The sequence below is a fragment of the Dipodomys merriami genome, unplaced genomic scaffold (genome assembly GCF_024711535.1).
Source record: "Dipodomys merriami isolate MVZ:Mamm:240054 unplaced genomic scaffold, mDipMer1.0.p SCAF_2, whole genome shotgun sequence".
In the NCBI taxonomy this organism is placed as follows: domain Eukaryota; kingdom Metazoa; phylum Chordata; class Mammalia; order Rodentia; family Heteromyidae; genus Dipodomys; species Dipodomys merriami.
In genome coordinates, this window is record NW_027203381.1 from 30167460 (window position 1) to 30180251 (window position 12792).

At 38.7% G+C, this 12792-nt stretch overlaps 1 protein-coding gene across 12 annotated transcripts in view; it reads right to left on the bottom strand.

Moving 5' to 3' along the window:
• Dtna (dystrobrevin alpha) overlaps nucleotides 1-12792 on the bottom strand; it is a 333587-nt gene that overhangs the window by 189150 nt on the left and 131645 nt on the right. The window lies entirely within an intron of this gene.

Below are 12792 nucleotides of genomic sequence, written 5' to 3' on the forward strand. Positions count from 1 at the left end.
ACTGTAAGCCACGGATCCATTTTGGGTTTTAGATGGTTAATTGGAGATAAGAGTCCCACTACTTATCCTGCCCAGGCTGGCTTCCATGATCCTCACATCTCAGCCTCTTGAGTATCTAGGATTACACCTGTGAGCCACCAGTGCCTGGCTGCTTTAGTTATTTATAAGATAGTATCTTTCAGTTTTGTTCCAGGCTAACCTGGATATGATCCTCCTGATGACACCTCCTGCAGAGCAAGGATTACAGGTGGATACTACCATGTCCAGCTTTCAGATGAGGGTCTCACTCACTGTATGCCTGCACTGGCTTTAGAGCACAATCCTTCTGATTTCTGCTTCCTGTATAGTTTGGATTACGGATATAAGCCACCATACTGTGCTTTTGATTTGGGGGGGAGCGCAGAGTTAGGGAATTGCTCTAACACTTGAACCATATCACCAATCTGATTTTTGTTATGTTAAAGTACATGTTATAATTTTTAAAAATAGGGATGAAGTAGATTAGACCTATGCATTTGGAAACAGTTACAAATTAAAGCATGAGCAAACAGAAATTTATATAATCTCATATCATGTCACATATAACTATGCGCCTACAAATGTAACAAAGCAAACACACAGGTAAACCTGTCTAGTTCTATCCGACAATACAGAAGCATTCAAGAAATCTCTTCCAATTGACTGAGTGACTGCTTAGGATTCTGTGGCTGGTTATTTTTCCTCTACTTGTCAATTTCTGATTGGCCCTCTGCATGGTTTGTTTTTCCTCAGTCCCAGTGGTTAGTGACTCCACATTGCAATGGATATGTAACTGGGCAGTGTTCAGATGGAGGTGCTGTTTAAGTGCTTCCTGGGTGGCCCATTTGACAGAGATCTATGACTTTAATAAACATGCCACCTAGGGAGAGATCTCAGTGGTAAGCTGGCTTCAGTTTTGCCATTCCTCCTCTACCAAGAAGTGGCCTGCCCCACTTCAGCCTGTATCTCACGGACAGTGATCAAAAGCAGGTGTCCAATCTGGAGTAGATCCATCTCTCTATTCATAGCTTCTGTTATCTCCGGTTCTCCTAGAATATGTAGAGTGGAGTAGAAATCATTCTTTCTACTCATGATCCTGAGGGTGACTGCCTCCCAATTATGAATTAAAATCATCATGAATTAAAATAATCAATCCTCCTCTCTCTTTCTTTCTCTCTTTCTCTTTCCCTCCCTCCCCTCTCTTCTTGCAACTCCTGGACACCTGCAGGGCAACATTCTCACAGGAACACTATGTGGGAACAGAAAATGATACCTTTCTCCTCCAATTTTTATTTAAATTCTAAGTTAGCTAACTGCAGTTCTAGGTTGGCTAGCCTAAAATTTCTAGTGTGACTACAAGTTAAAATCTAGTATAAAGGACTGGGAAGGTGGCTCAGTGGTAGAGCGCTTGCCTTGCATGCATGAAGTCCTGGGTTCGATTCCCCAGCACCACATAAGCAAAAAGAAAAAAAAGCCAGAAGTGGCGCTGTGGCTCAAGTGGTAGAGCGCTAGCCTTGAGCTGAAGAGCTGAAGGACAGTGTTCAGGCCCCACAACCGGACCCTCCCCCCCAAAAAAAATCTAGTGTCAGAAGATCAATTTCCAAAACAAGAAAGATACTGTCTCTTTCCCTTGTCTCCCTGAGGCGTTTCCAGGTCGGAGAGTCTCCAATTGGAGTTACGAATCAGTATCTCACCACAGGCTTTCACCAGGAAAGAAGCATTTCATTTATAGGTGGAAGCACGTCGGTTTCAGGAGGCCGAGTTTTTGTTAGTGTGAAAATTCCTTCAAATTAGATGGATGGTCACATGAAAAAAGTCAGTGACCTTCACACTGACTCTGTCAACCCATGCAGAAGCTTGAGAATCATTTATAACATAGGATTTAGCATGCAATGTGCACTCCTCATGCAAGATTAGACTAAGTGGTCACTCCCAGCTCCAACCACATGGGACAGAGTCAAATATGACTGAGATAGAGTTAATAGTCTCTTATTCATGTTTCAGCCTTTCCCAAGCTTCCTATGGCAACAACACTGTCCTCCTTCTCTGTTGTTTACCTGGCCATATTTTCCTACATAATATTTCTAGTACTGAACAATTATTCATTGACTCATTTATTTATTTTGGCAGTACCTTGAACTCAACCCTTCCTGCTTGTGAGGCAGGTACCTATCCCTCGAGCTACATCTCTAGGCCTGCTTGCTCTGGTTATTTTCATAACAGGATTTCACTTTTTGCTCAGGCTGCCTGGATCATGATCTTCTTATATATACTTGCTGCTGTAGCTGGGATGACAGGCACACACCATGGTGCCCTGTTACTGGTTAAGACAGGATCTTAAGATCCTGGTTTAAAGCCATCCTGGACAAAAAGTTCCTTGAGACTCTTATCCCCTAGTAAGCACCAGAAGATCCAGAAGTGGAGTTGTGACTCAAGTGGCAGAGTGCTAGACTTGATCAAGGAAAGCTCAGAAACAGTGCTCAGGCCCTGAGTTCAAGCCCCAGGACTGGCATACATAGAAAAAGAACCTATAGTGATTTGTCTGTCAATATCGGTAGAGTATTCTGTCAACCAAAGGCACTGGGTAGGGAAGTGATGTATAAGGATTCCTCAGCTCTGTTTTTTTTTTTAATACTTTTTATTGTAAAGATACTATACAGAGGGGGTACAGTTACATGAGTAAGGTAATGAGTATATTTCCTATTGAACATTTTTACCCCACCTTTTTTTCCCTATGATCCCTACTCCCCCCACCTCAAAATGGTAAAGTTTGTTTTCAACATAGTGTCTTGTACGTCCATTGTTAACAATGGGTCAACCTATATCCTTGTTTCAGCATTTTGTTATTTCCCTTCCCCTTCCCAAATTAGAAAATTTTAAATACAAGATGCATGGTACCAGAATCAAATACAGTGACAACAGGGGTTATACCAGGGGGGAAGAACATACAAAAGAAATAAAAAATCACATAGTACATTAAAAACAATAGCAACAAAGGTAAAACCTCTTGTGTCCCTATCTTGGGGTTCATTTTGCTTGGCATCATTTTATATGGTCATATGTACATAGATTTTGACCTTTTTTGCTTGTCCTAGAAATATACTAGTTATTGAAAATAAGGGAAACCATGGACCCTATGTTTCTTTGGGTCTAGCTTATGTAACTTAATATTTTTTCCAAGTTTTTGCTTGTTTTGTTTTTGTTTTGCTGGTCCTAGGGATTGAATTCAGGGCCTGGGTGCTGTCCCTGAGCCCTTTTGTACTCAAGGCTAGTGCTCTACCACTTGAGCTGTAGGGCCACTTCCAGCTTTTTATGAGTAGTTTATTGGAGATAGGAGTCTTACAGACTTTCCTGACTAGGCTGGCTTTGAACCACAATCCTCAGATCTCAGCCTTCTGAGTAGCTAGGATTATAGGTGTGAGCCACCAGTACCCAGCTTAGACTCTGTTTCCTTCATAGTTTTCCCCTGCACCCCACCCTCCCCACCCCCAAGAATTACCTTCTTCTTTCATTGGATTACATATTACTGTAAGGCTAAGGCAAGGGCTTACTCAGATGACAACTGCATTTTAAGAGGAAATTTCCCTGACATGATGTGTGTGAGGACAGAAGCTATCCCGGACAACCTCAGCAGAGGAGATCGGTTGCTAAGAAACTCACTGGAGTGCTTATATGTAATTTTTCATTTTTTAGAAAAAGAAGCAATGTAAAAATAATTAGGTTATGTGCTACCATGCATGACAAAAGCAAATTTAATTTAAAAATAGAACATGAGATGGCAGGAAACTTACAGAGGTAAGTAATTTTGAATCACAATCATTTCCTTTATAAGAAAGCTAGAAATATGAAAGTGACATCCTTTAATTCTACCCCAGAGGAAATCCCTATGATAATTTTTTTTATTCCTACTCTCAGTTTTGCACCTATGTGAATATGTATATCTATGGAGTTATATATATATACATGCATGTACTCAGGTACATATATATATATATATACATATGCATATACAATACATGCTTTCATGTTTTATAAGTATCAAGTAGTTGTCCAAGGAGGTTTCACTTTTACATGTCGATCTATGCATATAATGTGTCTTCATTAGTCTCCCTCCTCCATCACTCTCCCTGATCCCCAACTCCTTGTCAAACTAATCTCAGCAAGCCTCATTGTTTCAGTACACAGACATAACACCTTTTGAGCTTACTCACCCTTCATACCCTCTCCCTTTCCCCTCTGCCCTCTCACTAGTACTACACTCCAGACAGCACCTGATTTTTTGTTAATTGTTCAAAAGGGCTTTCCATGGTATTCCACACATGTATATAGCATAATTTAACCCATATATATATATAGATATATATATATATGCACACATATGTATCTCTGTGGGTGATGTATTCCTTTATGTATTTATATATGTTTATCTTTTAGGCCTAACATCCACATAGGAGAAAAAAAATTGTGAGTTTTGCCCTTCTAAACCTGGCTGCCCTTGCTTAACATAGTAACTTCTAGATACATTCATTTCTCTGCAGATGACATAATCTCATTCTTTCTGACTGAATAATACTCTGTTGTGTAATGCACACACACACACAGAATACCATCATCTTGATCCATTCATCAGTTGTAGGGCATTTGGAAAGTGTGCAGGTGCATGACGAAGTGCTCAACATCTCTGACCACGAAGGGCATGCAAATCAAAACAGCATTCAGATCCTATCTCACTCCAGTCAGGACTGCCATCATCAAAAACACACACCACAAATTCTGGTAAGTATGTGGGGGACAAGGAAGCTTTATGAAACATTTGTGGAACTATAAACTTGTGCAACGACTATGGAAATCAGTAGAATGGTTTCTCGAAAAAATTAAAAGTAGAACCACGACACCATCCAGGTATATCACAGATTCTGTTTCTCCCTCGAAAAATGTGACCTTCAAATCTCACTCAGAGTTTATCTTCATTCATATATTGGAGAATTCCACTGTATAATTCTAAGAGGTTGATGATCCAATGTGATCTCTTACAAATGTCTTTGGTTTCACCAGGAAATTAAAGATCAAAACAATTCAAGAAACGAAGGAAGGAAATATTTTAAAAAAGACATTCATGCGAAAGTGGTTATAGAGAAAAAGAGCAAAAATTTATAAAAAGAATGGAGACCTTATAAAGCCTTTCCCCAGTTATATTAGTTACATTAAAAAAGATGAGAGGAAAAACATAAAAAAATATTTTTGCCAAGTAGCATATTTGCCAAAAATACCCTGAATGAAACTTGTCCCAAGCACATGGAATCCCTCATGGTTTTAAACATTATTCTTTTCTAATATGCATAAGAACCTACCCATAAAGATATTTGCATAAAATAACATAGAAGCAAAAATAGCAGTTATTTGGATGCAACTTCACTGGCATGAAAATCAGATTCTTATTTTGTTATTGCAGCGTATACTTGTTTCTCCTAGAAAATTGTATTTATATGCAAAACTTGTGTGAATGTTTTCTTAAGCAAAGAAATGCCTTTACTGGAAATCATAAATAGATCTAATTCTGGGATTCTGCTCCAGCCTGGCTCTTCAGTGGGGCTTTTCTACTTAGACTAGTGGCTCTGAAGATTCTGAATAGTTAAACAGCCACCTGAGGGCTTATAAGAAACTGTCTTATCATTTTCTTTTGACTCAGAGAATATGGAGATTTTTCCCTAAAAAAGACAACATTTAATATACCACTTACTATAATTACAAACACTTGTAATTTCGTTACAAATGATGTATCATTTAATCTAATATCACTAAATCTCCATGCTACTCTGGGGTTAAAAAAGTAGTGGTACCTGGTATGGTAGCTCATTCCTGTAATCTTAGCTAGTTGAGAGGCAGAGATGAAGGATCAAAGACCAGCCTGGGCCCAAAATGTTGCAAGATTCCATCTTAATCAATGGCTGGGCATAGTAGCATCCCCAACTACAGTGGGAGTATAATGGCTGGCTGAGCACAGGAGTATGCTCCTGTTGTCTTCAGAATAAAGTTAATCCCCAGGCTAACATAAACAAATATCCCCAGGAATAAAGTGAAACCAAACCTCAAAAATGATCAAGACAAAATGGAGCTAAAGAGGTAACAGGTGTTGGCTCAAGTGGTAGAGCACCTTCCTTATGAGTGTGAAGCCTTGAGTTCAATCTGCAGTGTGGGAAAAAAAAAGTGACATTATCTCCTACATCAGAGATGCTCAACTTTTTTATTTTTGGTTCAGGAGACCACCAAAAAGCTTTTCTGTGCTTGTTATATCTATTAGAAATTAAACTTATAAATTAAAAAAGAATAAATTCATTTACCTAACAGTGGTAAACACGTTATCTTCAAGATAAATAATGAAAGATTACTGTTTCCCAAACAAAATTTTCACAAGAACTTTGGCATAGCTTTACATATTTAGCTATGTCTTACTGTCTGCGTTAATAGAAGGTAGCTAGGTTTAGCTGCATTTCATTTATTTCAATGCATTATTTGAGTTGAAGAGTATGAATTGACTCTCCAGACCCACACAGATAGGCAGGTTGAAATGGCTCAGCAATTCCCTAGCCTTTCAGTTTAACACACTATTTGTCTCTACTATAACCATGGTTGTCCCTTAACAAGGAGTGACACTTTGGGGTTGTAAACAAATCACTGAACTTCACATAATTCATAATGTCAAACCCATCATGGGCGTCACGCCTTGCGTAGATTCTTTTAACCTATGTATGATTTGGTACTACCATCAGTTTGTCAGTTTGTGAAATATTGGTGCACTAGGAACTGTAGATAACCTGAAATGTTGACTTATTTCATCTTACTAACAAAAAAACCCATTTCTGTTACTGTCACCATCAGTCTCATCAGAAAAGCATTTGCGGCACTTGAAAGCTGTCAAGCTCATAGTAACAGATGCATGCTCCCCCAAATTGTGAATTCTACTGCAAAGTCTGAGTTATATCATTGTCAGAAATTTGCCAGCTGATCTTTTTTTTCTGAATTTTCAAGCTCACTTCACTGATTTCCAAGAAAATCCTTGCCAAATTCCCCTGTCTGAATAATCATGGCTTGTCAGCCAGGTAGTCTTCGAAACCAACCAGTTTGTGGCAGAAGTAGCTGGTTCAACTTGTACCCCAAACAATTAGATTTGGTGATTATCATTACACCTCCATATGTTTCAAAAGTGCTTTATGAATACTTATATGTACTAAGATTTCAAGGTTTAATAAAGTGTTATTTTTGTTCTTGTTGTTGTTGATTGCTTGATTTTTATTGTACATGCATTGGGGTAAGGAATACAATGACTACCAGTAGAATTTGGTGTCTTTGCTTCTTTTGTAATCAACTTTTAGTAATTTTACCCCCCCCCCCAGTACTTCGATGCTGTCAGAATTTTGTCCACTTGGTGAAAAAGGTAAACAATAGATTAGGACCTTTTAGTTTAATTTAATTTAATTGTAAAGGTGATCTACAGAGGGGTACAGTTGCATAAGGTACTGAGTACATTTCTTATCAAACATTGTTACCCCCTCCCTCGTTTTCTCCCACTTTCCTTCCCCCCTTGACTCCCCTTCCCCCCAAATTGTAAAGTTCATTTCCAACATAGTGTCTTGTGAGTATCACTGTATTTTTGTTTAACATAGTTATGCTATCAAGGATCCCCTTGAAGGCATCTTGGGGACTGGAGAACTGTTGTCATGTAATGACAAGAATAGACTGAAGAGGTTGGCTGGAAGTTTTGATGTTCAACCAAGTCCCAGGCAACTCATCGCATTGTTGACTTAACCTCAATGCAATGTTGCACCAGTTTCTTATTCATTCCAAGACTCATTTTCCCATCCCCACACTTCTAAAATAGGAATTACCAAGTCTTTTCTCACAAATTTCCTTTTTAAGATTAAAAGAGATCACATCACACAATGCCTGGCATACAGAAAATTCAACAGATGTTAGCTATGATCACTAATATTTATATTATCAAATGTCTTTGAGAACAAGAAGCCAGTGATGGGAGTAAGTCTGAATATCAGCTGTCAGAACTTGTTTATCTTATCCAAATCCAAATTTAAAGTTGAAATTTCCAGTTTGACTATAGGCTACATGTGGAATCTTTTTTTTTTCTTTAGTATCCTGAGTATAAAGATAGGGATTTTCCCCTCATATGTTAATTATATAAATCTTTGTGCAGTCAGTCAGAAGAGACACTTCTTGGTAGTGAAAGCCAATGGTGATATGTGAGAGATAATATCTTGATGGGCCAAAATACCTGCTAATCCAAGATATGCTATCTTGCACACTAAATTTCAAAACATTACCAGTGTGTAGTTACCCTATAGCTAGTTATCAGAGAGCTAGTTGACATGGCGCCACAGGAACTCCTTTTGCTTAAGGAATAACAAATACATACTTGAGAAATATCTTTCCTGACATGTTGTCTGTTTTGTATGTCTTAGTGCTCCAATTTGATCACTTATGGAGAAAACTGAGTTCAAAGCAATGAAACTCTAAAGAAAAGGGGGGAGGAAGCAGGTGTTATCAACGATGAAGGAGTTTGTATGTGGGGCACACACACACATGAACATAGGTGAATTGGCAGGGACTGAGTGGCAAAAAACACTATTACATCATCAGGACATCAGCTGATCTACATGAGATGAGACCCAAGTACCCCTTACCTGCATAACTTACCTTTATAGATGTTATTATTCTGCTTCAATGAAGTATGTGCTCTCTCATTTTCTTTGAAACTATAAACAATTTGCTCACTCTCCTGCATCAAACCACCTCCCTTGAAATACACCTCAATACCAAAAACTGCATTTGAATTCTCAACCATAAAAGAAAACCAACCATCAAAACAACAAAAAAAGAAACATAAATTCGACGAGAAGTGACACATGGCATTTGCTTTTGGTGTTGGGAGAACAATAATGATGGGAGCGCTGTTGCTGGAATAAAGACTGTATGCTAGTTAAAGGGAGGATTCTCTCTGATTCCATCACATAGAGACATGCATCCAGTTCAGGGTGAAAATCCAAATGTGTACGTGAAATTTTCATATTGATAAACGTTGCCTCTAAGTGGGTTGGTCAAATAAAATACATTATTCAAGTTCACAAGCTTTCACCTTTTGAATTGCTTCACAGACAAAACTTCATTTCCCTCCCCATCTCAAGGATCTTTAAACTGTATTTGATTAATCTTTAGCATCAGGGCTGCTTTGGGTCAGGATGGGTGGGACCCAGGAGTAATGAGAGGGGCCTCGATCTCCCTCTAGTGGTTAACGCTGGCCAAAACAGCAGCTAAATGCTCCTTTTTGTTGACAGAAAGGTTTCATCCATGTGAAACTCATCATTCATCACGAAATCCAGCAAAACAGGCTCTGGCTATTCTGCGTTCAGACAATGCAAACTACAAAAGAATTTTACTGTGAGTGACTATTAAACTGTAGTATAAAACCTGACATAAATAAGAAACAGAGCAATCAGTTCAGGCAGAGAGTATAAGACATGACTTCTAGACCTTGCCAACAGGAGGAATCTAAAAATGTGTGCTCTACCCAAAGGCAAAGCCAGTGGCTCATCATACTGGGTGGAGGTGCATACTGAACTTTGTGTGGACAGACGATCTATTGAGTGGAGGGCAGCTTATTCACCAACAAGAGTAGCATCTACCAGTTACTGCTAATTCGATTCCCGTTTAAATATTTAACAGTATCGTAGTGCTTACTAATTAATCAAGACCTCATATCCTCTGCGTAGAAAATTCACTTGAAAATAGTTCTAGGGTGGGGAATGGGATAAATTTGGCAAAGTTAAAAAAAGTAAATCAAATTTCAAAGAAGTCATTACCATAGAGTGAATAAGAGATTCTGAGGAAGTTTAGAAAGAGCTCTCATGATAGCTTTGTTTCACCTGCATGCACACGTTGTCTTGGACCATTGGCTTCAGGTGTCATGCGCCTGTAGTTCAAATGCCAACTTTCAAGGATGGTTCCCTGTGTATATTCGTTTCTTTGCCTTCAGGATCTCCTTGGCACACAAAGATAATTTAACGAACTGGAATACAACTGCTTTGAGAAGCTCAATACTTCCTTATATTCTTGTTTTGCAAACCATTTTGGAGTTGAGAGCGTATGTTAGGAAAAGTAGCCAGGAGGATGTGGATGTTGTTACAAGGCCAGCTTTTCAGAAGCAGTAGGCGGCCATTATTGGCATTCTGTCAGATGGTTACCACAGGCCCCAAGTCAGTAAGCCTGACATCACTAAAGGCACAGGCTAGGTGCAAAACAGGTATCTTCAGGGAGCACAGGAGGGAGAAAGCATTTTATTTTTCAAGTTTATTTAGCACAAATCTGGATGGAGGACATCCATTGTAGACTTGAAAGCATAGATGTCTATGTGTGTGTTAGAACCTACTGTAAAGTGAAACACAATCAGATTGAGAGATGAAATAGGAGCCAGCAATTTCAAATAGAATATAGTTGTGTAAGGGAAAGGACATGAACTGGGCCAACCAAACTGGTTATTGCTGGATTCCTTAGGACTACCGAGAGGGTCCTATCCAAGTGGAGATATGCTCTAAGTATAAATTATACAGCAGTATTTAATAATATAGCTCTGAAAAATAATTAAATATCACTAATAACTTTTTTTGGCTGGTAATGGGCCTTCAACAGAGCACTATCTCAGCTCTTTTGCTCATAGTTGACATTCCTCTACTAACTGAGCCATACCTCCACTTTCAGCTTTTTGCTGGTTATTTGGAGATAAGAGTCTCCTAGATTTCTCTGCTCAGGCTGGTTCTGAATTGAGATTCTCAGATCTTAGCCTCCTGAGTGGCTAGGATTATAGGTGTGAGGTACGGAGCTATTGAGCTCGTTTTAGTTTAGTTTTAGTTTTAGTGCTCTCAGTATATTGTACACATGTATGTATTCACACATGTCTACATGTATGTAATACATATATACACAGGAGAATTCATGTGGGGCTAGGATAAGAAGAGGAACCATGGGAGTGAGTATTAAAATAATACAGGCTTCAGAATTCCACTTACAGTGATGAGTTGGTGATCCTGATTCCCTTAGCCAAAACTTGTACAGTGTATACCCTATTGCTGAGAGATGGCCCAACCTCAATTGCCAACAGGCCTCAGCTCCAGGATCAAGAGGGAAAGAGAATTTGTCCTAGTTCATTTAATACCGGTCACTTTCGGAAAGGAAAGGACCCTATCACAGATGTCAAAAGTGTTTTTCCTCTTGCCACTCAAATGAAAAAACAAAAAGAGCTTTGTAGAAATGAATGGATGTAGGTCCCTGATCTCCTTGGTTGTTTTAGACTTAAATGCCCTCAGGAATGGTTGGGTCATGGTGGTTCATTCATTTGGGTTTAAATTTTGGGTGAACAAAGATTTTGATAAAAAGCAAGAGCTGGAGATTGACCTGGACTATTTACATCAATGAAATATTTCTAGTTTCTAGATTGGCCTGAATAAACTTTTCTGTGCTTGGAGCAATGTATCCCTGCAACTAAATTAATGCCTTGAATTCTGGCTAGTGTTGAGGGGTGTCCAACTGCTTCACTGGGTTTCTTACTACGCTTCTGTCTTTGAACAACTATATCACTCAGTTTCTTCCATCCTCCTTGCCAACTTCTACTTTGAGGACTTCAAAGTCCTGGAGTAGGATAGATGCCAATTTGGGACTTGCAAGTCACCTATCCTTTAACTTTCAGTTTCTTTAATCCATTTTAACTAGACTTTAATTCTTGTGAACACAGCTGGACAACACCCAGCTGAGCAGAGGTATAATTAATGTTGTCTAGGCCAATCTGAATGACTGTCCAAAGATAGATTCATTCTAGCAATAAAAAGGGGACCGTGTGTGTGGCTTCTGACCAAGTGAGAGAAGAGAATAAAATTTCTCAAATGTGTTTTCATTCAGATCCATGAAATATCTCTTCGCCATTCCAAAGAATTAATATAGTTTTGTCTATTAAATTCAGAAATTGTGATGGGTCTCTGGAAGAGATCAGCTCATAATTCTTCACTTTTTTGGCGGGGGGGAGGAGAGGTCATCAGTTTGAACTCAGAAGCAAAGTGCTGTCTCTGAGCTCTTTTGCTCAAGGCTAGCACTCTATCACTTTGAACCACAGCTTCACTTCCAAGTTTCGAGTGGTTCATTGATGATAAGAGACTCCTGGGACTTTTTTGCCTGGGCTGGATTTGAACCGCAATCCTGAGCTCTGGGCTCCCTGAGTAGGTAGGATTATAGGTCTGAGCCAACAACACCTGGTTTATAATTCTCCATTATAATCACCATTCCTTCTGCAAATAGTGAATAATGCATGCACAGTTCCATACGTTCATTTAAAGGGACAGAAATATTTGAAACAAAGATGAGCTAACTGAAAATTTTTTGTAAATTGAAATTTCTGACAAGTGTTTCTAAGCAACAAAAAAGAAAGTGCCACATTTGGAAAAATACAAAAATGCAAGAAAATGCTAAGTCAGTGAAAGAAAGCTGGCAATGTTTGCAAAATAACAACTTTACACTAATTTCAGTGATTAAGCTTAAAGTATTGTTGAATAAGATGGCAAACATAGAAAGAACATGTACAATGTACTGTTTACTTCAGTTCACTCTATTTTTAAACGATTGCATTTTACTACTTTAAAAATGGTGATGATATCTAACTATGAGAATGTTCTCCTCTTTATTCTAGATTTGAGAGCCAAGAAGTAGAATAAACTGAAA